Here is a 25,881-nt window from a genome sequence, read left to right on the forward strand (position 1 = left end):
TTACTCACCACTTCCGCGTTCCAAGCGCCGGCAGCGTCATGTCGTCACAGATCTCCGCCTTCAAAACCACCCACTGCGCTTCCTGATTAGCGGAAGCACAGTGGGCGGCATTGAAGATGGAGATCTGTGACGACATGACGCTGTTGGCGCTTGGAACGTGGTGTGGTGAGTAATTCTGTGCATGTCTCCCCGCCGCCGAGCCCGCAGTTGCCACCGCTACTCTATGGAGGGGTAGAGAGGCAGAAGGAGGGGTTCCAGGTGAGGGAGGGGGGGGATATTTCCCCCCTCCCCACCGCTGCCACCACTGCCCCTCCTTCTAGCACTGCTTCTCCCTCCTGGGGCATCTATACTGGGGGCAACTATACCAGCTATACTGGGGGCAGCTATACTGGGGGCAACTATACTGGGGGCAACTAAACTAGCTATACTGGGGCAACTATACTGGGGGCAACTAAACTAGCTATACTGGGGGCAACTATACCAGCTATACTGGGGGCAGCTATACTGGGGGCAACTATACTGGGGCAGCTATACTAGCTATACTGGGGGCAACTAAACTAGCTATACTGGGGGCAACTAACTAGCTATACTGGGGGCAGCTATACCAGGCCAGCTATACTAGGGGCAACTATACCAGCTATACTGGGGGCAACTAAACTAGCTATACTGGGGGGCAACTAAACTAGCTATACTGGGGGCAGCTATACCAGGCCAGCTATACTGGGGGCAGCTATACTGGGGGCAACTATCCTGGGGCAGCTATACTAGCTATACTGGGGGCAACTAAACTAGCTATACTGGGGGCAACTAACTAGCTATACTGTGGGCAGCTATACCAGGCCAGCTATACTGGGGGCAACTATACCAGCTATACTGGGGCAACTAAACTAGCTATACTGGGGGGCAACTAAACTAGCTATACTGGGGGCAGCTATACTAGCTATACTGGGGGCAGCTATACTAGCTATACTGGGGGTAACTATACTAGCTATACTGGGGGCAACTATACTAGCTATACTGGGGGCAACTAAGCCAGCTATACTGGGGGCAACTATACTAACTTCATTGGGGCAACTAGTTTCACTGGGGGCAACTATACTAGCTTCACTGGGGGCAGCTATACTGGGGGAAACTACTAGCTATACTGGGGGCAACTATACTAGCTATACTGGGGCAACTATACTAGCTAATACTTTAAATTACAGTTAGCTCTGCCCTCATCTGGTCATGCCAACACCCATTTTTAAAGGGGGGGTGTCTTTTAATACCCAGCACCGGGTGCCAAATGCCCTAGGTACGCCACTGGCTTAGGCTACAAAAAGATTTCCAAAGCCTTGAACATCCCAAGGAGCACTGTTCAAGTGGCACAACTGTAAACCTACCAAGACAAGGCCATCCACCTAAACTCACAGGCCGAACAAGGAGAGCGTTGATCAGAAATGCAGTCAAGAGGCCCATGGTGACTCTGGACGAGGTACAGAGATCTACAGCTTAGGTGGGAGACTCTGTCCATAGGACAACGATTAGTCATGCACTGTACAAAGTTGGCCTTTATGGAAGAGTGGCAAGAAGAAAGGCATTGTTAACAGAAAGCATAAGAAGTTCCATTTGCAGTTTGCCACAAGCCATGTGAGGGACACAGCAACCATGTGGAAGAAGGTGCTCTGGTCAGATGAGACCAAAATGGAACTTTTTGGCCAAAATGCAAAACACTATGTGTGGCAGAAAACGAACACTGCACATCACTCTGAACACACCATCCCCACTGTCAAATATGGTGGTGGCAGCATCATGCTCGGGGGGTGCATCTCTTCATCAGGGACAGTGAAGCTGGTCAGAGTTGATGGGAAGATGGATGGAGCCAAATACAGGGCAAACTTGGAAGAAAACCTCTTGGAGACTGCAAAAGACTTGAGACTGGGGCAGAGGTTCACCTTCCAGCAGAACAATGAACCTAAACATAAAGCCAGGGCAACAATGGAATGGTTTAAAACTAAACATATCTATGTGTTAGAATGGCCCAGTCAAAGTCTAGATCTAAATCCAATCGAGAATCTGTGGCAAGATCTGAATACTGCTGTTCACAAACACTGTCCATCTAATCTGACTGAGCTGGAGCTGTTTTGCAAAGAAGAATGAGCAAGGATTTCAGTCTCTAGATGTGCAAAGCTGGTAGAGACATTCCCTAAAAGACTGGCAGCTGTAATTGCAGCAAAAGGTGGTTCTACAAAGTATTGACTCAGGGAGCCGAATAATTATGCACACCCCACTTTGCAGTTATTGATTTGTAAAAAATGTTTGGAATGATGTATGATTTTCCATCCACTTCTCACATGTACACCACTTTGTGTTGGTCTTTCACGTGGAATTTCAATAAAATTGATTCATGTTTGTGGCAGTAATGTGACAAAATGTGGAAAACTGCAAGGGGGCAGAATACTTTTGCAACCCACTGTATTTACTTACCAATCAAGAAAAGAAGAGTTTTTTGTTTTTAATATTTTTCTGTCCAGGAAGCAAGTGCAGTAATTACCGACCAATCAACTCCTCATAAACATCTGGCTCTGATTAGTCATTTGCTGTTGGCTGAGACTTCCTGTTTCTGTATATACTTGTAGACCAAGTCACAGCAGACTGAATTAAACTGACAAAATTATTGCTATAGTTAGTGACTAAAATAAAAGTCTGCAAACTATAGATGTAAAAAGGCAGAAAACAGAAGATACAAAATGATAGAGAATAGCGGCACTATCAGATTGAGAGAATACTGTAACTCACTGTTATATGTCAGTTTGCAGTTTGAATGGCAATCCAAACTCAGCTGGAAATGCAGGCAGAATATATTCTGTCTGCTACAATAGTTAGATGTATTATTGTGTCTTCTTGTTAGGGTGTGCACAAAGTTATTGTCATGCTAACAGCAAAATAATAAGAGTTGCAACCCATTTCATTCTTCCTATTTTCCTGAGTGGCAAAATACCAGACATTTTCCATCCACATTGTCTAACTCAATGGAAAACTGCAATGGTACTTGATCAGTTTAATTTGATTCAAAAGGATACAAGTGCCTGAAGTGATGTGTTATATCACTATGATAATTATTTTTGAAACCTTTATTTTACAAGTATACTTTTAGTATAATGTGCAGCTATGATGCTTAGAGTGAAAAGCAGGCTGGACATTGTCATTGTCTACATTTTTTAAAGAAGAACTGTCACGACATAGAGTACAATGCTGTAAATTAGTCAAGATATGCTATGGCTACACCCACTTTCGCATTAAATATCCTGGTTTCAGCATCAGAAACACTTTCTCTAAATTAAAATTAATTAATTAAATTACATATCCTCTTCCCACATTTCTGGGCTGCAGCAAAATAGGCAGGTTATGGTCATGGGGCAATTTATAGTTATCATAGGGTTATAGAGTTAACTTACAGCTTTACCAACAAACTGAGAGACAGGTTAAGGTTAGAAATTTGGAATGTAAAGGATTTAAGGTTAGGTGCAGTTAAGTTGCAGTTAAGACATTTTAAATGGCAAAAAGTCTAAATTAAGGGGTTGAATTAAGCGCAGGAGTGGGGTCAGGTTTAGGCTAGATGAGAGGCATGGGGGGTCAAGTGCAACAGAGCAACATAGTTCAAGTGGAGGTGTTTCAGTTCCTGGATAGAGTGGTGCAATTATCCCGATTATCTTGCATCAAGATAAACTGAGCTGCAATACAGGTGGTGAAATGTAAGGTTATGTGTGGCACCCAATATGTAGCAGTTTCGTTGTACCATGATTTGTATGTGCTTCTCTGTCTAACTTATATGATGCCAGGTGTTTTCAGTTTCTTATTTCAAATAACTACTTATATAATTTGTATTATTCCCCACCTTTTGAAAGAGTGCTTTTAGCTGAAATTATTAGATTAAACTACCTTATGCTGACAATTTTTATTTGTGATCCTGAAACTAATGATTTGTAAGTTGCCTGTTACCTTTTATATGCTGAAGGGATATCCATACTGTGTTATGTTCTTTATTTGAGTGAAGGCTAAGATAAAAGATCCCTGTAGCTAGACATTGGTTTTTTGATTGGCACCAGTTGATCAACATTAAGTGCAGACTATTAGCCAAAGGTGTCCATGTACAATATTACCAAATGTATAATTTAGGTGGTCCCTCATATTACATAGTAGTAAAATTGTACAATCAAGATTGCATCATCAGTGGGCATGTTAAGCTAACAATAAGATTTTTAACCATGCCGGTGCCCATAGCCCCAAAATAATAAGTAGCAGCTACATTATCCCCATCTTACGCTTAAGGCTCACAGTATGCAACTTGCACCTCACACTAACTTAACAGACACCCTGAGTACCTTAGTATGTTTAACAATAGCCATAGCAGCTGTTATTGGGGCTCAGTATTGTGGGGTTGTTGGTTTTGATTGTGTTAATTGCACATCGCACAATGAATAGTCTTTTTTTTCCACATATGGTTGCTGAATACATTCACTGGACTGTGCTCTGTACTTGTTTAACTAGATCAGAGTGTCTGATCAGTAACTGTGAATCAGAGGTGTGAGCTGTGCATGCAGCTCTCTGCACTGTGTAAACACAGGCTTAACCATTTCAGTGCATCTAGTGAAGTGAATCTAAGTAAAACTTAATTTTTTTAGCATTTTATAAACTGTAATGAAGACTTTATTTTCCATAAAAGCTATCTTGCTGTAGCTTATCTTTTAGAGCAGAGAAGAAGGTCTGAGTTTAGTTCCAGATAGCAGCAAGTGCATTTCTTTCAGTGAAAACATGAATGATATTGCACATTCCAGTGTTTTTTTCAGTGAGCTTGAAACATACCCATTCTAATGTAACTTGCATTACGTAGCACATATGATGCAGAGGATCCCATGCATGTTACATGAAGAAAGGCAGGAAAGAGTACAGCGTAATGTTGACCTAGGCTTAGGTCATTATTTATCCCTGAAAAAAAGTCGCAAGAAACATTGGGAAGTCCTACATTATTAGAGGTTGGAGAATTGCACACCCAAATGTAAGAACTAACCCTTTATAAATCATGTAGGTGCCTGTTTCATGGGAAGGTGGCATGAGTTCTACTAGTCAAAAGCCAAGGCTGATAAAATTAACAAGCATCTGTAACAGTGTCATGAAACTGATCAGTTGTCCACAAAACTCATCACGGCTGCCCTGGCACTAAGAAATCATTTAATTAGTATATTGATTGGCCAGAAATAATAAGACATTACAGATCACCCGGCATTCCTAATGGCTTCTTATGTCCCGTTATTTCCACTGCATGATTATCTACAGGCCATTAGCTATGGCTCGCTGCCCCCCATTTACAGGTTCTATTCAATTACATTTGGGAAACCAAACAGTTAACTCCTTCAAAGCCATTAGCACAGATTAAAATGAATGACCATAGAGTGAGAGAGAGCTATGAGAGAGCTATGACTGTAATGTTTACAATGCTTATTTAATATAAAGATATTAGGTCGACCTTCCTAAATTCTTTCAGTTTAGATAACTTGAAGAACAATCTTTTCTTTGTGTTGGTTCCTTGACAGTCACTTCGTATGGGTTTACAAAAACACTTTTGTTAATAAGAGTTTTTATTTTAGTTATTTGACATTACACAGGTATATGTGACATTTTGGTAACCAGCAGTTACAAGTTAGAAATTCACAAGCTTCCGATGGAAGAACATTAAATTGTTATTAATGAAACAGTTAATTACTCCATTAGCAACCTTGAGTTTAGGCTAATGGATGGTTGCATAGTGCAGCTGCTATGAAGCTATGGAGGAAGCAGCTGAGCCAAGACCACTTCATCACTATATTGGGACCGATGAAAGCAGCAGCTGCAGCACAATGACACGTAGAGAGCACCAATGTCCCTCAAATGGCACCCCTGAACACAGACAGATTGCAGAGGAATCACAGATGCTGAACCTTCAGCCTTGGCCCCATAAAGAAATGACCAGCCTCAAGAGTTGTCAGGTGAAGTTAAGACATGTGGGGGCATTGGGTGCCAGTAGCCACTTAATGGGGTCATCTGTAAGCACTGTAAAATGAGACTTTCCCTGAATTTTGTCCTCTAAACTTAGGTGCGTCTTATAGTCTGAAAAATAGTGTAGCTTGTAAAATAAAGTGATAGCTGATGGAATGTTGGAGTTTGTTGGATGATGGGTCTCTATCAATAGCCTCATACAAACACCCTAATGCAACCAGTCAGGATTGTCTTAACCAAGAATATGGCATGTGCAGAGGTGTTCTCCAAGGTCTGCTAAGGTAATTTAACAATCCAACATGCCGGATCTTACGAAAGTGACAATCAGCGACCGAGTCCATTGCTCCCCTCATTACCTACCCATGGAAGCTGCTCTATTGTTCCTGGAGCCATCATCCCTCCTCTCTTCTTCACAGACACAGAATGCTTTGCTCAGCTGTTGCCTAGAATTGTGTCTGATTGAGTTAAATTTTGGTAGGCAACACAAATTTAAGGGAAATTATATGCTTTTATGTACCTTTACTTCTGATGGAGGCCAGTTGAATTCTCCTGAATTTTCTTACTGTTATATACCAGTCCTTGGTATCGTTTAGCTGGGCTCTGAACTGTGGGTTCATGGTACACTAGCTTGGGTATATTTGCTCTCCTAGCAAATACAAGATTTGCTGAATAAGCTAGCTGTAAATCCTTATTTAACAGAAAACACTGACAAACTGTTGATAACGCTGAACAAAAATAACAGTACAAGAAGTAAACGTTTATTTTTGGTATAATTAACACTTATTGTGTACAACTTCCTCTAGATAATTCAGTGCTGTAAACAACAAACTTTTATTCTCTTAACACTTTTTATCAAGCGGAGCAGCGCATGAACTTTGTCTGGAGTATTTTTCATAACCGTGGCCACAAAAATCAAAGACACTTAGTTAAAAGAAGACGGCTCATCATTGATTTGTTTCTGTGCACATGAATGTGTGGAGAAATTTCACCAAACAAAACATACAGTCGAAGAGCAAATGGAGGTCACGCCCAACTTTTAATTTTTTTTTTGTCTAATTGCTTCTCGGCTGTTATTTGTGTGGTAATTGCAAGTTAATTATGTCTGAAATAAACATATTTGAGTTGAGAAGACAAAGCGGCAGTCTTTCTAGAGATGAAAAGATTGTTTGACTGCGTCACCCTTTCTTTTGCTTTCTCTTGTCCTTCATCTTCCAAGTCTCTTCATGCAATTTATGTTCAATTTGTCCTTTCAGAGTGAAGCTCAATCGAATGTATTTAACACTGTGTTGCCTGCCTATTAATACGCAACGGACTGGCAAGCTAATGTGAAAGGATTGATCATGTTGCAAAGTTTAAAGCACAGCTTACATCAAATAAAGACAGCGGCATGCAGAATGTCACGGCATTAAAAAGATTTAATATGTTACTTTTTTTATACGACACACTTTTATAGAGAACAATATTTTGTATTTAGAAGCATTATACGAAGACTCCAAAGGTCATTCCGGGTTTGCTGTCATTAAGAACACAGCCAAGTATTCACTTTGTGCAATAATAAAGCAGTGTATCTGGATAAAATAAACCCATACATTGGTTCAAGAGTGAACAGAACGGTCATCTTTCAGTGTGAAATATTTATTGTGAGGACCATTCAATTACTTCTGTATGACGTTAAAGGGAGTAGCACAATCCATCTAGCATTGGAGGGCAATAGAAATGGATGGATTTGTCAAATTTGGAATCTGCTGAAATTCTGAAATTTCATATGTAGTTCCAAGCAAATTTTTATTTGTGCATTGTAAAATTGCAAAATAATTGTGATTTTTTTCGTTGTTGCCAATTTTCACTGTGATGCGACGTTCCTCTACCAAGCTTAGTAGACTCTAGCATGCTTAAAGGGAAGGTCAGAGGAAAACAAAATCAAGATCTACTTACCCAGGGCTTCATCCCGGGGTCCCTTCCGTTGCAGATGCCGACCTCGCCAGGTCAGCATCTTCTGCGTCTGCACGAGGCGCGCTCATGTTCATGCTCATGTGGCCTGGAGTGTTCTGCACTGGCGCAGAACTACTGTGCTTGCGCAGAATACTCACAGCCACTGGATCGTGACAGCAAGCAGCGCGACCATGGACTTGTGCAGGAGCAGAAGATTCTGACCTGGCGAGGTCGGCATCTGCAATGGAGGGGAACCCCCATGACGCCAGAGCTGCGGCAAGGGACATATCAGCTGCTGGGGGCTGGAAGAAGCCCTGAGTAAGTAGATCTTGATTTTTATATTTTCCTCGGATATATATATATTGTTGTTTTTTGTGTGTTTTTTTTGCTATTAATGTTATGCTATTAATTTAATGTTATTAATGTGAAAAATGTTTCAACATCCTTTTATATAATTTTTTGTAAATTGCTTGTTTGAATTTTGTGAATTCCAAATTCTGACTTTTCACTTGATATTGCTAAATGACAATGCATAATTCCACAAAATCTGTGGGCTCATCGCTAGAGGGCAAATAAGTGTCATAGGAGTATTGTGAGACTCAACAGGGTAAGCGCAGACACTCTGTGGGCAGAGTAGGAATGGCCAGGTCAATGCAGATTATGTTAAGTACAGTGAGTGAGGATTCAGGTTACTCTAAGGTACCCATACACAACAATTCTTTCAATAGATTAGATGTTATTTCAAAAAATAGACATCAAATGTAATGAAAATCTATAAAATCTGGGACATTTACAATCAATATCATGATAAAAACACTAAATCCAATATAGATCAGACAATTTATATCTAATGATGCAAAGCGGTAGAACATTTTGAAATCTGGGAAATATCAGTTACTTACCTTATAATAATGCTAACATTTGTATAGCACATTTCTCCTATTAGAATCAAAGCACTTGAGAACTGCAGCCATTAAAGTGACTCTGTAACAAAAATTACAACGTTTTTTCTACCATCCTACAAGTTCCTAAACCTATTCTAATCTGTTCTGGCTCACTGCAGCACTTTGTACTATCACGGTCTCTGTAATAAATCAATGTATCTTTCCCCTGTCAGACTTGTCGGCCTGTGTCTGGAAGGCTGCCAACTCTTCCGTGCTGGTCTGTTCCTCTATGCACAATCCAGTGTGTGTTTTATTTACATAAGCCAGCAGCTTCTCTGCTATCTTATCAGTGATAGAAGAGAGCTGGATAAAAAATCCTCCTCTGTTAGGCTGTGAAAGTAGCTGGCTGACACATACTGAGGAATTACAAACACAGGCACAGGCAGAGCTGTCTGCAGGAAGCCTGTAATGTTCAGTGCATGAGAGAAGAAGGGGACAGAAGGTAAACACACAAATGATCTTTTGAGATTCAAAAGGAAGGCTGTATACAGCCTGATTGTGTATGGATGTATTTTCTATGTGTGGACATATTGTACATCAATCTACTTCCTGTTTTGGTGGCCATTTTGTTTGTTTATAAACAAACTTTTTAAAACTGTTTTTGACTACTTTTAATGCGGCGGGGAGTGGCGAAATTGTGACAGAGGGTAATAGGAGATGTCCCCTAACACACTGGTATGTTTACTTTTGTGCGATTTTAACAATACAGATTCTCTTTAAAGCCGCACTTATTTGGCTATCCTGCAGTGTTAGGGAGTCTTGTCCAAGGACTCCATACTGAACATGTACTGGTTTCAGCCTTGAAAAGGTTGTCCTTTACTTGTCTGCTAATACACAGCATACCCGAGTGCCTGCCAGCATTCCCTTTTACCTGGTTTCAGCCAGGACTCTAGCCCTGCTATCCTATGTCAGAGGAGGTGCCCTTAACCAGTACACTAGTTTATTCAAGCCATTAACTTATCTACCGCACATTGCATATTGTATGGCCAACATTACAGAATGCCATTATTTACATTCTCAGTGTAGCACTAAAATTATTTTTAACTTCAATCTTTGTGCTGAATACTCACCTGAAGATGCAGGAGGATCAATCACATCGACGTCACCTGACGACAAGCGTTCCCCGATCTATGGCCTCAATTCATAAAGCATTACCGCATGCGGTAATGCTGAAAACAGCAGACTTTCCTGAGCACTTAGCAAAGTGTCACTTCATAAAACTGAAATTACCGAGCAGTGAGGTAAATTACCGACTTGGCTGTAATTACCTCCAACACATGTCAGTAAATTGTCAGCAAATGTCAATTCATAAAGCCTTCGACAAGCGGTAAGTCAGATAATAATTACCGACACCTCTGGTGAGGTCTTAACAATGCAAAGTCTTCTTCTGTGCAGGGAGCCGAAGTCTCTGTGAGTCTGTGCAGGGAGCCGAAGTCTCTGTGAGTCTGTGCAGGGAGCCGAAGTCTCTGTGAGTCTGTGCAGGGAGCCGAAGTCTCTGTTAGTCTGTGCAGGGACCTGAAATCTCTGTGAGTCTGGGCAGGGAAAGTCTCTGTGAGTCTGTGCAAGGGACCGAATTCTCTGTGAGTCTGTGCAGGGAGCCGAAGTCTCTGTGAGTCAGTGCAGGGAGCCAAAGTCTCTGTGAGTCTGTGCAGGGAACCAAAGTCTCTGTGAGTCTGTGCAGGGGACCGAATTCTCTGTGAGTCTGTGCAGGGAGCCGAAGTCTCTGTGAGTCTGTGCAGGGAAGTGAAGTCTCTGTGAGTCTGTGCAGGGAACCGAAGCCTCTGTGAGTCTGTGTAGGGAACCGAAGTCTCTGTGAGTCTGTGCAGGGAACCGAAGTCTCTGTGAGTCTGTGCAGGGAAGTGAAGTCTCTGTGAGTCTGTGCAGGGAACCGAAGCCTCTGTGAGTCTGTGCAGGGAACCAAAGTCTCTGTGAGTCTGTGCAGGGGACCGAATTCTCTGTGAGTCTGTGCAGGGAGCCGAAGTCTCTGTGAGTCTGTGCAGGGAAGTGAAGTCTCTGTGAGTCTGTGCAGGGAACCGAAGCCTCTGTGAGTCTGTGTAGGGAACCGAAGTCTCTGTGAGTCTGTGCAGGGAACCGAAGTCTCTGTGAGTCTGTGCAGGGAAGTGAAGTCTCTGTGAGTCTGTGCAGGGAACCGAAGCCTCTGTGAGTCTGTGCAGGGAACCAAAGTCTCTGTGAGTCTGTGCAGGGGACCGAATTCTCTGTGAGTCTGTGCAGGGAGCCGAAGTCTCTGTGAGTCTGTGCAGGGAAGTGAAGTCTCTGTGAGTCTGTGCAGGGAACCGAAGCCTCTGTGAGTCTGTGTAGGGAACCGAAGTCTCTGTGAGTCTGTGCAGGGAACCGAAGTCTCTGTGAGTCTGTGCAGGGAAGTGAAGTCTCTGTGAGTCTGTGCAGGGAACCGAAGCCTCTGTGAGTCTGTGCAGGGAACCGAAGTCTCTGTGAGTCTGTGCAGGGAACCATAATTACAGCTTGTAAAAAAAGAGAGATAAAGCCACACTTCTGCTGTACCAATGGGCTGCGGTAATTTACCGAACTTCAAAGGCAGCTGTGAAAAGGTTTATGAATTAGCACGCAAAGGTCTAAAATACTGAATGCGTTATTCCCTCCCATATTTTTTTACCGCAAAGCCTTTTATGAATTAAGGCCTATCTTCCTGCTTGCGGGAACATGTAACATTATTTGACAACACATGAAAGGCGCAAATGTAATTCCAAATGATCGCGGCACTTTGCAAGGGAGTCATCGGGTATCTTAAAGATCCAATCCACTGTGATGGTCGTTATAAGTATCACAAAACGGTGTTCGCTTAATCGCGTGCTCATACCCGCAATGTGAGCTCCCGGAAATGATCGCTCGGCCCTCAAAAGAATTGTCAGTCTTAGGGAGAATCGCACACTAAAGCATGATGCAGATACGAGCCTTAATATATATGCCTGCTGCAGATATATTTTAGCCCTGACTGCCAACTCTGTGCAGAATTATATTTGTTGATTCAGTGCCCATTATCTTTCATTACACTTATGCCAACATGAAGCCCCCAACTCCCTTCATGCTGCAAATCAATGTGCAATACTTTTGGAACAACATTAAAACACTATACTTCTAAAACATAAGACGACTTTAACCCTTTCCATTTCTGTGACTCACTGTGGGTCATATACTTATGCTGTGTTATGCATCAAACCATTGCAATGTGAGTACAATCCTGTGAGCATTATTTATTACACGGAAAGTCTTTGAGCATGCCTGCGGACAGCTGTATGTCACATCGTATATTTATTAACCATTTGCTTGCCATTGTTACAGGCAGGTATGCCTCAGGTGATGTCTGCAGTGATCACCAGCAAACAGCAGGTAATGCTACTTTTTAAAAACATGTATTTTGTTCAAAAAAAAAGTTAACATAACATTTTTGCAAACTCACACAAGTATTATAATAACATGTAAACATTTTTCAGCTTATTATTTTTATTTTTATTTTTTAATAAAAACAAACTGTATTGCTCCTGTTAAAGATTTTAACTAATCCACTTACCATGCAGATTTATCTATCCAACTATAACCATATTTAGTAAAGGTTAGTAAAGATTCTGTGCGCAGGGAGCTCGTAGCATTTTTATCTATCTATCTATCTATCTATCTATCTATCTATCTATCTATCTATCGTTTTTCTGCATTCAATTATAAACTGCCCAATTGTCTTTCCAGAATACGTTTATTTTCTATGCATTTTAAATTAAATACCACAACTCATTTTTCCCAGCTTAGTATTATTTTTGAAACAACCTTTGTCACCACCAAAGATACAAAGTACAAGTTTTATTTTACTTTATTTATCACTTGATGTGCCTATTTAAATGGAACTACACTCACTATATTCAATGGGACTGAAATGAATGTTCTGTACATGCAACAGGCAACATGAAAAATCTCTTCAAAACTATTTTTTTTATTTGTAACTAGAGAGCATTTCTTTCATTTTCTATGGATAGTGGTCCTATGATTATGCTTACAGGAAGTTGCCAACGTTGTGCATGCTGGGAGAGAATCGGCAAATGTTAATACTGGATTCTCTCTGTACTAGGATCAGTCTTAAGGGCTGATTCACAAACCTTGTCTTGTGAATTACTGATCCTTATCACTCCTTGTCTATTTATCTCATGATTTATTTATCCTTAAAAGGGCACTATAGCAACAATTAGGCTACTAGGATAACCCTGGTAGCATGTACCTTTTATGAGGAGCATACGTTACTAAGCATTTTTTTGGGACCTGAAAGGTAAGAGAGCATATGCAGCAATCCTGCCCATCGCTTTCCAAGCTATGCTATGTGTACTACCCCCTCTGCTAACTCAGGCTGTGCTGTAACAGCTATTTCTTTTCTCCTCTCAGCCTGCTGTACAAGAGATACAGAATGTTCAGTGACTGCTCAGGGAGTGCAGGGGAAGACCATAGCACTGGAAGCAGAAGGAGCTGAACCCAGTGTTAAATGCAGTGTAAACAAGTCATTTATCTTGCTAATGTTTTTATTTACGATCTTCCGCACCACTCACATTCCAATAACCATTATAGCTTAGCAGGGAGAGAGTACAGGAGAGCTGTTACATGGCAGCCCGAGTCATCAGAGGGGGAGAACAGGCAGAATCTCTACATATGCTCTCTATAACCTTTCAAGCACACATTTTTAAAAAACAAAGTGTTTAGTATCTGATGCTCGTAATTTTAGGTACATGCTACCAGGGTTATCCCAGTAACCTAATTTTTGCTATAGTGCTCCTTTAAGGCCCATGTATAAACCTCACTTAAGTCGGCTGAGGCGGCCGATAACGATCACCTCAGCCAATAATCAGGATTGTATATGACAGCCCCTGACCCACAACTTGCAAGCGATCTGACTGGCCCATCTATTCACACCAGCAGTGCCGATCCCCCCAATACCATTGTTTGCGCATCTCCCCCCGCCTGCTGCATAACATCACTTACACACCACCTAGGTAATGCATATGTTGTCTGACTAGTGTGTGTATTCCATGCAACATATGCGTTACCAAGGTAATGTGGACCATGCTAATTGCGCAATGTGCACTTCGGAACTGTTGGAAGTACATGTAAAAATGCTGTTCGCTTACTGCGCACATCGATTTTACTGGCAATACATCAAAAAACCCCATAGTCCTTTATGTTTACAAGGTTGTATAAGATAATAAGATAATATGATATCATTATAAGATAATATAATTTCAAGATAAGAGTACAGTACTCTATATTCAAAGGACCTTCATCCCACACTGGTGTTTTGGAGCAGTCTCTCCTCAGCAACAGGACTGGGATGCATTTCAGACTGCTTGTTACTTGCACACTGTGTGCTCTGCTTTCAGTAACATTTCTGTGCCAAGCTGTTTCCTCTGTTCTTGCAGCCTAGAATTAACAGCTCAGCCACTTGTGTGTTCAGCAACCTTCCCATCTGCCCACAGAGCACAGAAAATAATAAAGAAACATCCCCACCATGTGGGCATTTTGGATAGGTTGAGAGAGACCACTCTTAAAAGAAAATGGTTATCCTAGGCAACTGGATCATTATTAAATTCATTTATACAGTGCTGAAAGTTTTTCGTCACAGTACAATACTCTGCAGAGAAAGGACCAACCACTGTTCCCAAATGGAGCTCACACCTAAATGAGATTAATTTAATTAAATACAAGTGATATAATATTTGTCATTATGATACTTTTAATATCTTTATTATTTGCTTTACGTGCATAATATAACTAGATTAATGGAAATACAAATAAAATGCATGTGTATCTTTCTCATTCATACACTTTATAGTTCTCTTTTTAATTCATTATAGTTGCAACTGCTGTAAAAATGAGATGTCTCATATACATTATTTCTCAAAGTTTTGCCTCCTGGTTGTGTCGGTCTGAGATGTTACCAGTGGTGTAATTCCAAGTAAAAGTGGATTTCAGAATAACAGTGAGCACTTCTTAATGGATTTCTAAAAAAAAAACCAAAACAAAACAAAGCAAAACAAGAACACACTACTGTCAAATAAAATAGTGAGGCCTCTTTTCCACAAACTGTTTATAGGCAGTGAAATGCCTCTCAAACTCTCATAACTGCTCACTGCTGCCTGGTAACTACTTGATGCTGCCTGGTATCTGCTCACTGCTGCCTGGTAACTGCTTGCTGAGCACACAGTGGAAAAGAGGCCTAATGCTGTCAATGTCAGTAAGGCTAGGTGCACACATAACATAAGGGCTCTTTTCCATGGACTGTGGAGCTGTGCGCTCAGCAAGCTGTTACCAGGCAGCAACAAGCAGTTACCAGGCAGCAGTGGGCAGTTGTGAGTTTGAGAGGCATTTCACTGCCTATCAACACTCCGTGGAAAAGGAGGCTAATGTGAAAGGCTGCGGTTTATGTCATGTTTTAATTTAATGTCGTGTGTGTTTTTTGTGCATTTTTACAGCGTTTTTGGTGCGTTTTGCAATGCATTTTTCAAGCGTTTTGTGTTATGCGTTTTTTCCTGCAGCCCATAGAGTTCCATTAGCAGCAAAAACGTAGCGTTTTCCACAAAGCCAGCATTTCGGCTATGTGTGCACCTAGCTTGAGAAATATGTTTACAAAATTAACTACAATAGTTAATGTAGAATGTTTCATGTACTGCATGTGTGATTTGATTGTGACAGGAGATACAGTGCATCATACCAGCACATCTTGTCACACTTTCCACTTGTTCTCTATGGAGTATTTAGCTGAGATGCACCATACGCATTAGCAAGCAGCAAGATGCAGCATGTAGAAGGATGTACTCTGGGCCACCGGATTCCATTACTCAGAAGTGCTCTGCAAGCCTTGTAACAGTTCCACAGATTACAGATTTGAAAGAAGGCTGTCATTTAATATCAGGTACAAAGCCTTGTCTATCTGATGTACTTGTATAAAGCAGCACATATCCTGATAAGAGATGAGCAAACCAGTTTGTAAATCTGCAGTCCATCATTTTACTGGCAATTCTAAAAGTACACAGAAAACTGAACTATACCTGTTCATATATTTAACACAATGTGCCTGAAACACTAAACTTTTTTTGTGCCTTAATACCAGTTTTATATGATATTTAGTAGGTTTTTGCTGACTTTACCTTATCTCATAATTGACCAGCTTAAATACCTATGATGAGGTTTCGAGTAATGCTTCATACACACTTGAGATAAAAGTCTTTGGAAAATGCAAGATCACAGACCAATTTTACCCCCTTCCATGTAGTATGAGAGCCATACCTACACAGTCTATTCTATTGAGCTGAACTCCCCATCAGATAGAAATCTTTGCAAGATGCTGCACACAAAGATGCTGTACACATTCAAAAGATCAGTATCTGCAAAAGATCTGTTCCTGCAAAAAATCCATTCCTGCAAAATGCATTCATAGTCTATGAGATCTGCAGATCCTCATACACACCTGGTTTAACAGACTTCATCTGCATATCTGGCAATCATCTGCAGATCTAAAAATCCATCCTGGTGGATCTGATCTGCAGATGATCTGCAGATGATTGTCTGTTAAACCAGGTGTGTATGAGGATCTGCAGATCTCATACACTATGAATGCATTTTGCAGGAATGGATTTTTTGAAGGAACAGATCTTTTGCAGATAATGATCTTTTGAATGTGTACGGGCATCTTTGTGTGCAGCATCTTGCAAAGATTTCTATCTGATGGGGAGTGCAGCTCCATAGAATAGACTGTGTAGGTATGGCTCTCATACTACATGGAAGGGGGTAAAATTGGTCTGTGATCTTGCATTTTCCAAAGACTTTTATCTCAAGTGTGTATGAAGCATTAATTGTGTGCTTAATTGTGCCTAATTAGTGTTAAAATTCATAGATGTGCTCAAAACTGTACATAAATGAAATGACCCCCTTGGGGGATGGGGATTAGTGGATGACTCATGATTTTTTTTCTGCTGTCTCACTTCCCTGACTTAAAGGAGTTCTGTGTGTGTGTGTGTGTGGGGGGGGGGGGTGTTGAAGATAAAAACAGACACCTACATGGGGCTTCTATCAGCCCCATGTAGCAGTAATGTCTCATGCCATCCTCCTCCGATTCGCCGTTCTCCACCACTGGCCCCGGTCTAGCGTGGCATGGCATCCAACTGTCGCTCACGGCCACGTTCCTGCTCGCTCCCGCACACGTCATCGGTAGCTTACTGCGCAGACGCATTACAAGGAAACTTCGTACTGCGCCTGCACAGTAAGCTTCCAATGACGCGAGCGGGAGTGCGCATTATTCGTCAGATTTATTTGCAACACCCCCCCCCACAGAACCCCTTTAAAGGGAAGGTTCAGGGACTAGCTAAAAAAAATAAAAATCCATTTCCACTTACCTGGGGCTTCCTCCAGCCCGTGGCAGGCAGGAGGTGCCCTCGGCGCAGCTCCGCAGGCTCCCGGTGGTCTCCGGTGGTCGACCCGACCTGGCCAGGCCGGCGGCCAGGTCGGGCCTATTCTGCGCTCCATGGTGCGTTCCACGCCGGCGCGCTGACGTCATCGGACGTCCTCCGGGTTGTACTGCGCAGGCTCAGAACTACTGAGCCTGCGCAGTACAGCCCGGAGGACGTCCGATGACGGTTTTTTGACGGTTTTTTGTTCCAATAAAAATTCACCCAGGACAGCGACCATCCAGTTTATGCCTTTAACCACTTGAGGACCGCGGGCTTTACCCCCCATAAGGACCGGCCACTTTTTTTCCATTCAGACCACTGCAGCTTTCACGGTTTATTGCTCGCTCATACAACCTACCACCTAAATGAATTTTGGCTCCTTTTCTTGTCACTAATAAAGTTTTCTTTTGGTGCTATTTGATTGCTCCTGCGATTTTTACTTTTTATTATATTCATCAAAAAAGACACGAATTTTGGCAAAAAATGATTTTTTTAACTTTCTGTACTGACATTTTTCAAATAAAGTAAAATTTCTGTATACATGCAGCGCGAAAAATGTGGACAAACATGTTTTTGATAAAAAAAAAACCCATTCAGTGTATATTTATTGGTTTGGGTAAATTTATAGCGTTTACAAACTATGGTGCAAAAAGTGAATTTTCCCATTTTCAAGCATCTATGACTTTTCTGACCACCTGACATGTTTCATGAGGGGCTAGAATTCCAGGATAGTATAAATACCCCCCAAATGACCCCATTTTGGAAAGAAGACATCCCAAAGTATTCACTGAGAGGCATAATGAGTTCATAGAAGATATTAATTTTTGTCACAAGTAAGCGGAAAATGACACTTTGTGACAAAAAACTTCTAACTTGCGACAAAAAAAAAAAATGAAATCTGCCACGGACTCAACATGCCCCTCTCTGAATACCTTGAAGTGTCTACTTTCCAAAATGGGGTCATTTGTGGGGTGTGTTTACTGTCCTCGCATTTTGGGGGGTGCTAATTTGTAAGCACCCCTGTAAAGCCTAAAGGTGCTCATTGGACTTTGGGCCCCTTAGCGCAGTTAGACTGCAAAAAAGTGCCACACATGTGGTATTGCCGTACTCAAGAAAAGTAGTATAATGTGTTTTGGGGTGTATTTTTACACATACCGATGCTGGGTGGGAGAAATATCTAATTTTTTAATTTTTTTTACACACAATTGTCCATTTACAGAGATCTTTCTCCCACTCAGCATGGGTATGTGTAAAAATACACCCTAAAACACATTATACTACTTCTCCTGAGTACGGCGATACCACATGTGTGGCACTTTTTTGCACCCTAACTGCGCTAAGGGGCCCAAAGTCCAATGACTACCTTTAGGATTTCACAGGTCATTTTGAGAAATTTCGTTTCAAGACTACTCATCACGGTTTAGGGCCCCCAAAATGCCAGGACAGTATAGGAACCCCACAAATGACCCCATTTTAGAAAGAAGACACCCCAAGGTATTCCGTTAGTAGTACGGTGAGTTCATAGAAGATTTTATTTTTTGTCACAAGTTTAGGGCCCCTAAAATGCCAGGGCAGTATAGGAACCCCACTAATGACCCCATTTTAGAAAGAAGACACCCCAAGGTATTCCGTTAGGAGTATGGTGAGTTCATAGAAGTTTTTATTTTTTTGTCACAAGTTAGCGGAAATTGATTTTAATTGTTTTTTTTTCACAAAGTGTCATTTTCCGCTAACTTGTGACAAAAAATAAAATCTTCTATGAACTCACCATACTCCTAACGGAATATTTTTAGGTGTCTTCTTTCTAGAATGGGGTCATTTGTGGGGTTCCTATACTGCCCTGGCATTTTAGGGGCCCTAAACCGTGAGGAGTAGTCTTGAAACCAAATGTCGCAAAATGACTTGTGAAATCCTAAAGGTACTCATTGGACTTTGGGCCCTTTAGCGTACTTAGGGTGTAAAAAAGTGCCACATATGTGGTACCGCCGTACTCAGGAGAAGTAGTAATGTGTTTTGGGGTGTATTTTAACACATACCCATGCTGGGTGGGAGAAATATCTCTGTAAATGACAATTGTTTGATTTTTTTTACACACAATTGTCCATTTACAGAGAGATTTCTCCCACCCAGCATGGGTATGTGTAAAAATACACCCCAAAACACATTATACTACTTCTCCTGAGTACGGCGATACCACATGTGTGACACTTTTTTGCAGCCTAGGTGCGCTAAGGGGCCCAACGTCCTAATCACAGGTCATTTTGAGGCATTTGTTTTCTAGACTACTCCTCACGGTTTAGGGCCCCTAAAATGCCAGGGCAGTATAGGAACCCCACAAGTGACCCCATTTTAGAAAGAAGACACCCCAAGGTATTCCGTTAGGTGTATGGCGAGTTCATAGAAGATTTTATTTTTTGTCACAAGTTAGTGAAAAATGACACTTTGTGAAAAAAAAAAAATCAATTTCCGCTAACTTTTGACAAAAAATAAAATCTTCTATGAACTCGTCATACACCTAACAGAACACATTGGGGTGTCTTTTTTCTAAAATGGGGTCAGTTTGTGGTGTTCCTATACCGCCCTGGCATTTTACGGGCCCAAAACCGTGAGTAGTCTGGAAACCAAATGTCTAAAAATTCAAAAACGGAGACTGCACACAAAGGGCTTTAGCAACAAGCTGTATTAGTGAGCATGTAGAGGCACATACACAACATGTTTCGGGCGGAGCCCTTCCTCAGGTGTGCCACACCCTTCACCAGTAACACCTAAATACCTTCCCACACACAGAAAGTTATGTGACAATCACATGACCCAAAGAAGCAGATACAAACATATCATTTAACCATTAAGGGAACTACACCAAAGGTGTCTACCCCAATAAAAACTGAGGAGTAGGACACAAGAAACTGCTGCTGCAGTGTGAGGCTAAATGGATAAGAAAATTTGATTGTGTATGCCCTAATGGCCTAAACGAAAATTTGAGCTTAAGATGTTTTCTATGATGTTTTTCTCCTAGGATGAAATGGATTGCGCAGAATGTTTATAAAAGGACTTTCCAAGATTGGTATCGTTAAATATGATGAAATTATATTGCTATTGAAAGAATTACTATATAAATCGACTATGTCTATGACATGCTCACTAATACAGCTTGTTGCTAAAGCCCTTTGTGTGCAGTCTCCGTTTTTGAATTTCTACGCTAGTGGAGCAGGAGTGGTGTACCTGCAGGAGAAGTGCACCGGCACGAGGGTCTGTCTTAGGCCCAGAAGGTGGGTGACGTGTGAATTTTTGGAGTTAAATGTCTAAAAATGACTGTTCAGGGGTATAAGCATCTGCAAATTTTGATGACAGGTGGTCTATGAGGGGGCGAATTTTGTGGAACCGGTCATATGCAGGGTGGCCTTTTAGATGACAGGTTGTATTGGGCCTGATCTGATGGATAGGAGTGCTAGGGGGGTGACAGGAGGTGATTGATGGGTGTCTCAGGGGGTGGTTAGAGGGGAAAATAGATGCAATCAATGCACTGAGGAGGTGATCGGAAGGGGGTCTGAGGGGGATCTGAGGGTTTGGCCGAGTGATCAGGAGCCCACACGGGGCAAATTAGGGCCTGATCTGATGGGTAGGTGTGCTAGGGGGTGACAGGAGGTGATTGATGGGTGTCTCAAGGTGTGATTAGAGGGGGGAATAGATGCAAGCAATGCACTGGCGAGGTGATCAGGGCTGGGGCCTGAGGGCATTCTGAGGGTGTGGGTGGGTGATTGAGTGCCCTAGGGGCAGATAGGGGTCTAATCTGATAGGTAGCAGTGACAGGGGGTGATTGATGGGTAATTAGTGGGTGTTTAGGGTAGAGAACAGATATAAACACTGCACTTGGGAGGTGATCTGACGTCGGATCTGCGGGCGAACTATTGGTAACAGATTGCCCGCAAGGGGCAGGTTAGGGGCTGATTGATGAGTGGCAGTGCCAGGGGGTGATTGATGGGTGGCAGTGACAGGGGGTGATTGATGGGTGATTGACAGGTGATTGACAGGTGATCAGTGGGTTATTACAGGGAAGAACAGATGTAACTAATGCACTGGCGAATTGATAAGGGGGGGTCTGAGGGCAATCTGAACGTGTAGGCGGGTGATTGGGTGCCCGCAAGGGGCAGATTAGGGTCTGATCTGATGGGTAACAGTGACAGGTGGTGATAGGGGGTGACTGATGGGTAATTAGTGGGTGTTTAGGGTAGATAATAGATGTAAACACTGCACTTGGGAGGTGATCTGACGTCGGATCTGCGGGTGATCTATTGGTGTGGGTGGGTGATCAGATTGCCCGCAAGGGGCAGGTTAGGGGCAGATTGATGGGTGGCAGTGCCAGGGGGTGATTGATGGGTGGCAGTGACAGGGGGTGATTGACAGGTGATTGACAGGTGATCAGTGGATCATTACAGGGAAGCACAGATGTAAATATTGCACTGGTGAATTGATAAGGGGGGTCTGAGGGCAATCTGAGCGTGTAGGCGGGTGATTGGGTGCCCGCAAGGGGCAGATTAGGGTCTGATCTGATGGGTAACAGTGACAGGTGGCGATAGGGGGTGATTGATGGGTGATTGATGGGTAATTAGTGGGTGTTTAGGGTAGATAACAGATGTAAACACTGCACTTGGGAGGTGATCTGACGTCGGATCTGCGGGCGATCTATTGGTGTGGGTGGGTGATCAGATTGCCCGCAAGGGGCAGGTTAGGGGCAGATTGATGGGTGGCAGTGCCAGGGGGTGATTGATGGGTGGCAGTGACAGGGGGTGATTGATGGGTGATTGACAGGTGATCAGTGGGTTATTACAGGGAAGCACAGATGTAAATATTGCACTGGCGAATTGATAAGGGGGGTCTGAGGGCAATCTGAGCATGTAGGCGGGTGATTGGGTGCCCGCAAGGGGCAGATCAGGGTCTGATCTGATGGGTAACAGTGACAGGTGGTGATAGGGGGTGATTGATGGGTGATTGATGGGTAATTAGTGGGTGTTTAGGGTAGATAACAGATGTAAACACTGCACTTGGGAGGTGATCTGACGTCGGATCTGCGGGTGATCTATTGGTGTGGGTGGGTGATCAGATTGCCCGCAAGGGGCAGGTTAGGGGCAGATTGATGGGTGGCAGTGCCAGGGGGTGATTGATGGGTGGCAGTGACAGGGGGTGATTGATGAGTGATTGACAGGTGATTGACAGGTGATCAGTGGATCATTACAGGGAAGCACAGATGTAAATATTGCACTGGTGAATTGATAAGGGGGGTCTGAGGGCAATCTGAGCGTGTAGGCGGGTGATTGGGTGCCCGCAAGGGGCAGATTAGGGTCTGATCTGATGGGTAACAGTGACAGGTGGCGATAGGGGGTGATTGATGGGTGATTGATGGGTAATTAGTGGGTGTTTAGGGTAGATAACAGATGTAAACACTGCACTTGGGAGGTGATCTGACGTCGGATCTGCGGGCGATCTATTGGTGTGGGTGGGTGATCAGATTGCCCGCAAGGGGCAGGTTAGGGGCTGATGGATGGGTGGCAGTGACAGGGGGTGATTGACAGGTGATTGACAGGTGATTAGGGGGATAGATGCATACAGTACACAGGGGGTGGGGGGGGGTTCGGGGGGGGGGTCTGGGGAGAATCTGAGGGGTGGGGGGGGTGATCAGGAGGGGGCAGGGGGGGATAAAAAAATAGCGTTGACAGATAGTGACAGGGAATGATTGATGGGTGATTAGGGGGGTGATTGGGTGCAAACAGGGGTCTGGGGGGTGGACAGGGGGGGGGGGGGGGGTCTGAGGGGTGCTGTGGGCGATCTGGGGCAGGGGGGGAGAAATCAGTGTGCTTGGGTGCGACATAGGGTGGCTGCAGCCTGCCCTGGTGGTCCCTCGGACATTGGGACCACCAGGGCAGGAGGCAGCCTGTATAATACACTTTGTAAACATTACAAAGTGTATTATACACTTTGCATGCGGCGATCGCGGGGTTAACATACCGCCGGCGCTTCCGTATGGCCGGCGGGATGTTACGGCGGGTATGCGGAGACAGGCGCCGGCGGAGGATCACGTCACGGATGACGCAATCGCTCCGCCCATGCCCTTACAAGGACCACCGCCTCTGTGGGTGAGCTGGTCCTTGCGGGCTCCACTTCCCGGCCGCCCCTGTGCGTTAGGCGGTCGGGAAGTGGTTAAAGTATCTGGAACCTTGAGCAAGGGCAGGCATATCCCCACAGGTTCTGTTGGTGGATGCAAGCTTACAACCCACCTAATGGTGGCCATACACTCGTTAGATTAGCAGCAGATAGATCATCAGATAGATCTCTGATCTATCTGATGTGTTTAGGAACATTTTTTACTAGGAACAGATTTCCAATAGATTTCAGTATGAAATCTATTAAAAATCGATCTGATGGCATTTTCTTGTCATTAGATTTCCATTAGGTCCGATGCAAAATTATAAGCAATCTCAACAGATCTTCCTAAATTTTCCAACATGTCAGATCGATTGAAATTGATCAAAATTGATCGAAATCGGCTGCAAATCAATCGATTGGTAAATCGATTTGCGATTGATTTCGTTCGATGGATCGGCCGATAATCGGCTGAGTTTATGGGCCCCCTAATGTCTCTGTTGTGAGTCAACCAAATCAGACATACTGCATTATAGGCTCCTGGTCTCTTCTTGTTCCCCAGTGCATCTTTTGAAAACATGGGGAAACATTCTCCTCTTGAAATTGTGATGAAGGCCTTGGACTATTGATTACATTAAAATGGGAACAGGCTTTGCTGGTCAGTGCATCTGGTCAGTTATGTGACACTGGTGGAGCACAGAGTATGTTGTTTGCCCTGTATGAAAAACCTTTTGTATTTGATAGTGAATATTAACTTTATAGGCGTGTCTAGATGCTGTGATTTTTTATGCAAAGATGGCCGTTGCTTCAGTTGAAACCACTGATGATGGAATAGGAGCACACCTGTAATTTTTAACAATATTATAATTCATCTAGCCCACATTCAAGCATTTCATATTGCTGCCACTACTTGCTATGGGATAAGAGCAGGGGCATAACTAGAAATCACTGGGCCCCCTGCGAAAATTTGGATGGGCCTCCTGCCCCACCCCAGGTATAGGTGCCGAAACAGGTGGTTTTGGCGCATGGAGCTCACCGATGGGTGCCCCCAGAACAGATAGCCAGGTGTAGGTGCCCCCAGTATAGCCAGGTGTAGGTGCCCTCATTATAGCTATGTATAGGTGCCCCCAGTATAGCCATGTATAGGTGCCCTCAGTATAGCTAGGTTTAGGTGCCCCCAGTATTGCGAGGTGTAGGTGCCCTCAATATAGCTGCCCCCAGTATAGGTGCCCACAGTATAGCTAGGTTTTGTTGCCCCCAGCATTGCCAGGCATAGGTGCCCACAGTATAGTCAGTTATAAGTGCCCACAGTATAGCCAGGCAGGGGTGCCCACAGTATAGCCAGGCATGGGTGCCCCCAGTAAAGCCAGGCATGTGTTCCCCCAGTATAGCAAGGTATAGGTGTCCTCAATATAGCTGTCCCCAGTATAGCAAGGTATAGGTGCCCCCAGTAAAGCTAGGTGTAGGTGCCCTCAGTATAGCTGCCCCCAGTATATCCAGGTATAGGTGCCCTCAGTATAGCTAGGTACAGGTGTCCACAGTTTAGCCAGGCATGGGTGCCCACAGTATAGTCAGGTATAGGTATCTGGTTAAGTGACCCAGCGCCGTTTTGGGGGGGGGGGGGGGGGGCAGGAGGGGTCGCAGCACATGAGGGGAGAGTATTGGCCACCTACAGTGGTGGGGAAGGGTACCGACTCCCCTCCTCCCTCACCTCGGGCTCTACCTTCAGCTCTCCTCCTTCCAGCATTAATTGAATGCGCCAGCAGCGGGCAGGAACATGGAATGTGGACATACCTCTTCCACGCATTCCATGCACCGCAGGTCCTATCTCTTGATACACAGGAAGTAGCATCAGACGCTTGCAGAGAAAAACTTCCGTCACGTGGAACACGGAAGTACATCAGTGTTCCTTGTTACTGCCCGCTGCCACCGGTTAATGCTGGAAAGGGAAGTGCTGAAAGGAGAGCTGGAGGTGAGGGAGGGGGGAGTTGGCCCCCCTCTCCACTGCTGTGGGTGGCCAATGCTCTCTCCTCATGCAATGTGACCTCTCCTGCATCCCTTGAAACCCCTATTGTTACACCACTGGATAAGAGTCTAGCAGTCCGTAAAAGAAAACATGGCAATATTAAAGAAAGAAATACACTGTAAAACTTTTTCTTTTTCACATGTGTACACAAAGAAAATCTCCAGATTTAGCACCTCTCTTATGTTGTCTTGTATTGGCCTGATCCTGCCCTTTGCCAGTCTCTGACGCAATTGCTGTTTCAATAGTCTGTTGCATTCCAGCTGACTGCTTCTACTCCATATGAAATCCACATTGGCTGAACAAATAGACTATATTGTATTTATACTGTATTTATAAAACACCAACATATTATGCAGTGCTGGACATTAGT

The 25,881-nt window shown here is 43.4% G+C and overlaps 1 protein-coding gene across 2 annotated transcripts in view; it reads left to right on the forward strand.

The window, feature by feature from the left end:
• Positions 1 to 25,881, forward strand: part of LOC137546430 (uncharacterized) — a 156,352-nt gene that overhangs the window by 58,539 nt on the left and 71,932 nt on the right. For both annotated transcript variants that reach the window (XM_068268893.1, XM_068268892.1), the window contains exon 2: positions 12,210 to 12,257. The gene's annotated coding sequence lies outside the window, so the exon portion shown is untranslated. The remainder of the gene's footprint in view (positions 1 to 12,209; positions 12,258 to 25,881) is intronic.

This window comes from Hyperolius riggenbachi, chromosome 2 (assembly GCF_040937935.1).
Source record: "Hyperolius riggenbachi isolate aHypRig1 chromosome 2, aHypRig1.pri, whole genome shotgun sequence".
In the NCBI taxonomy this organism is placed as follows: domain Eukaryota; kingdom Metazoa; phylum Chordata; class Amphibia; order Anura; family Hyperoliidae; genus Hyperolius; species Hyperolius riggenbachi.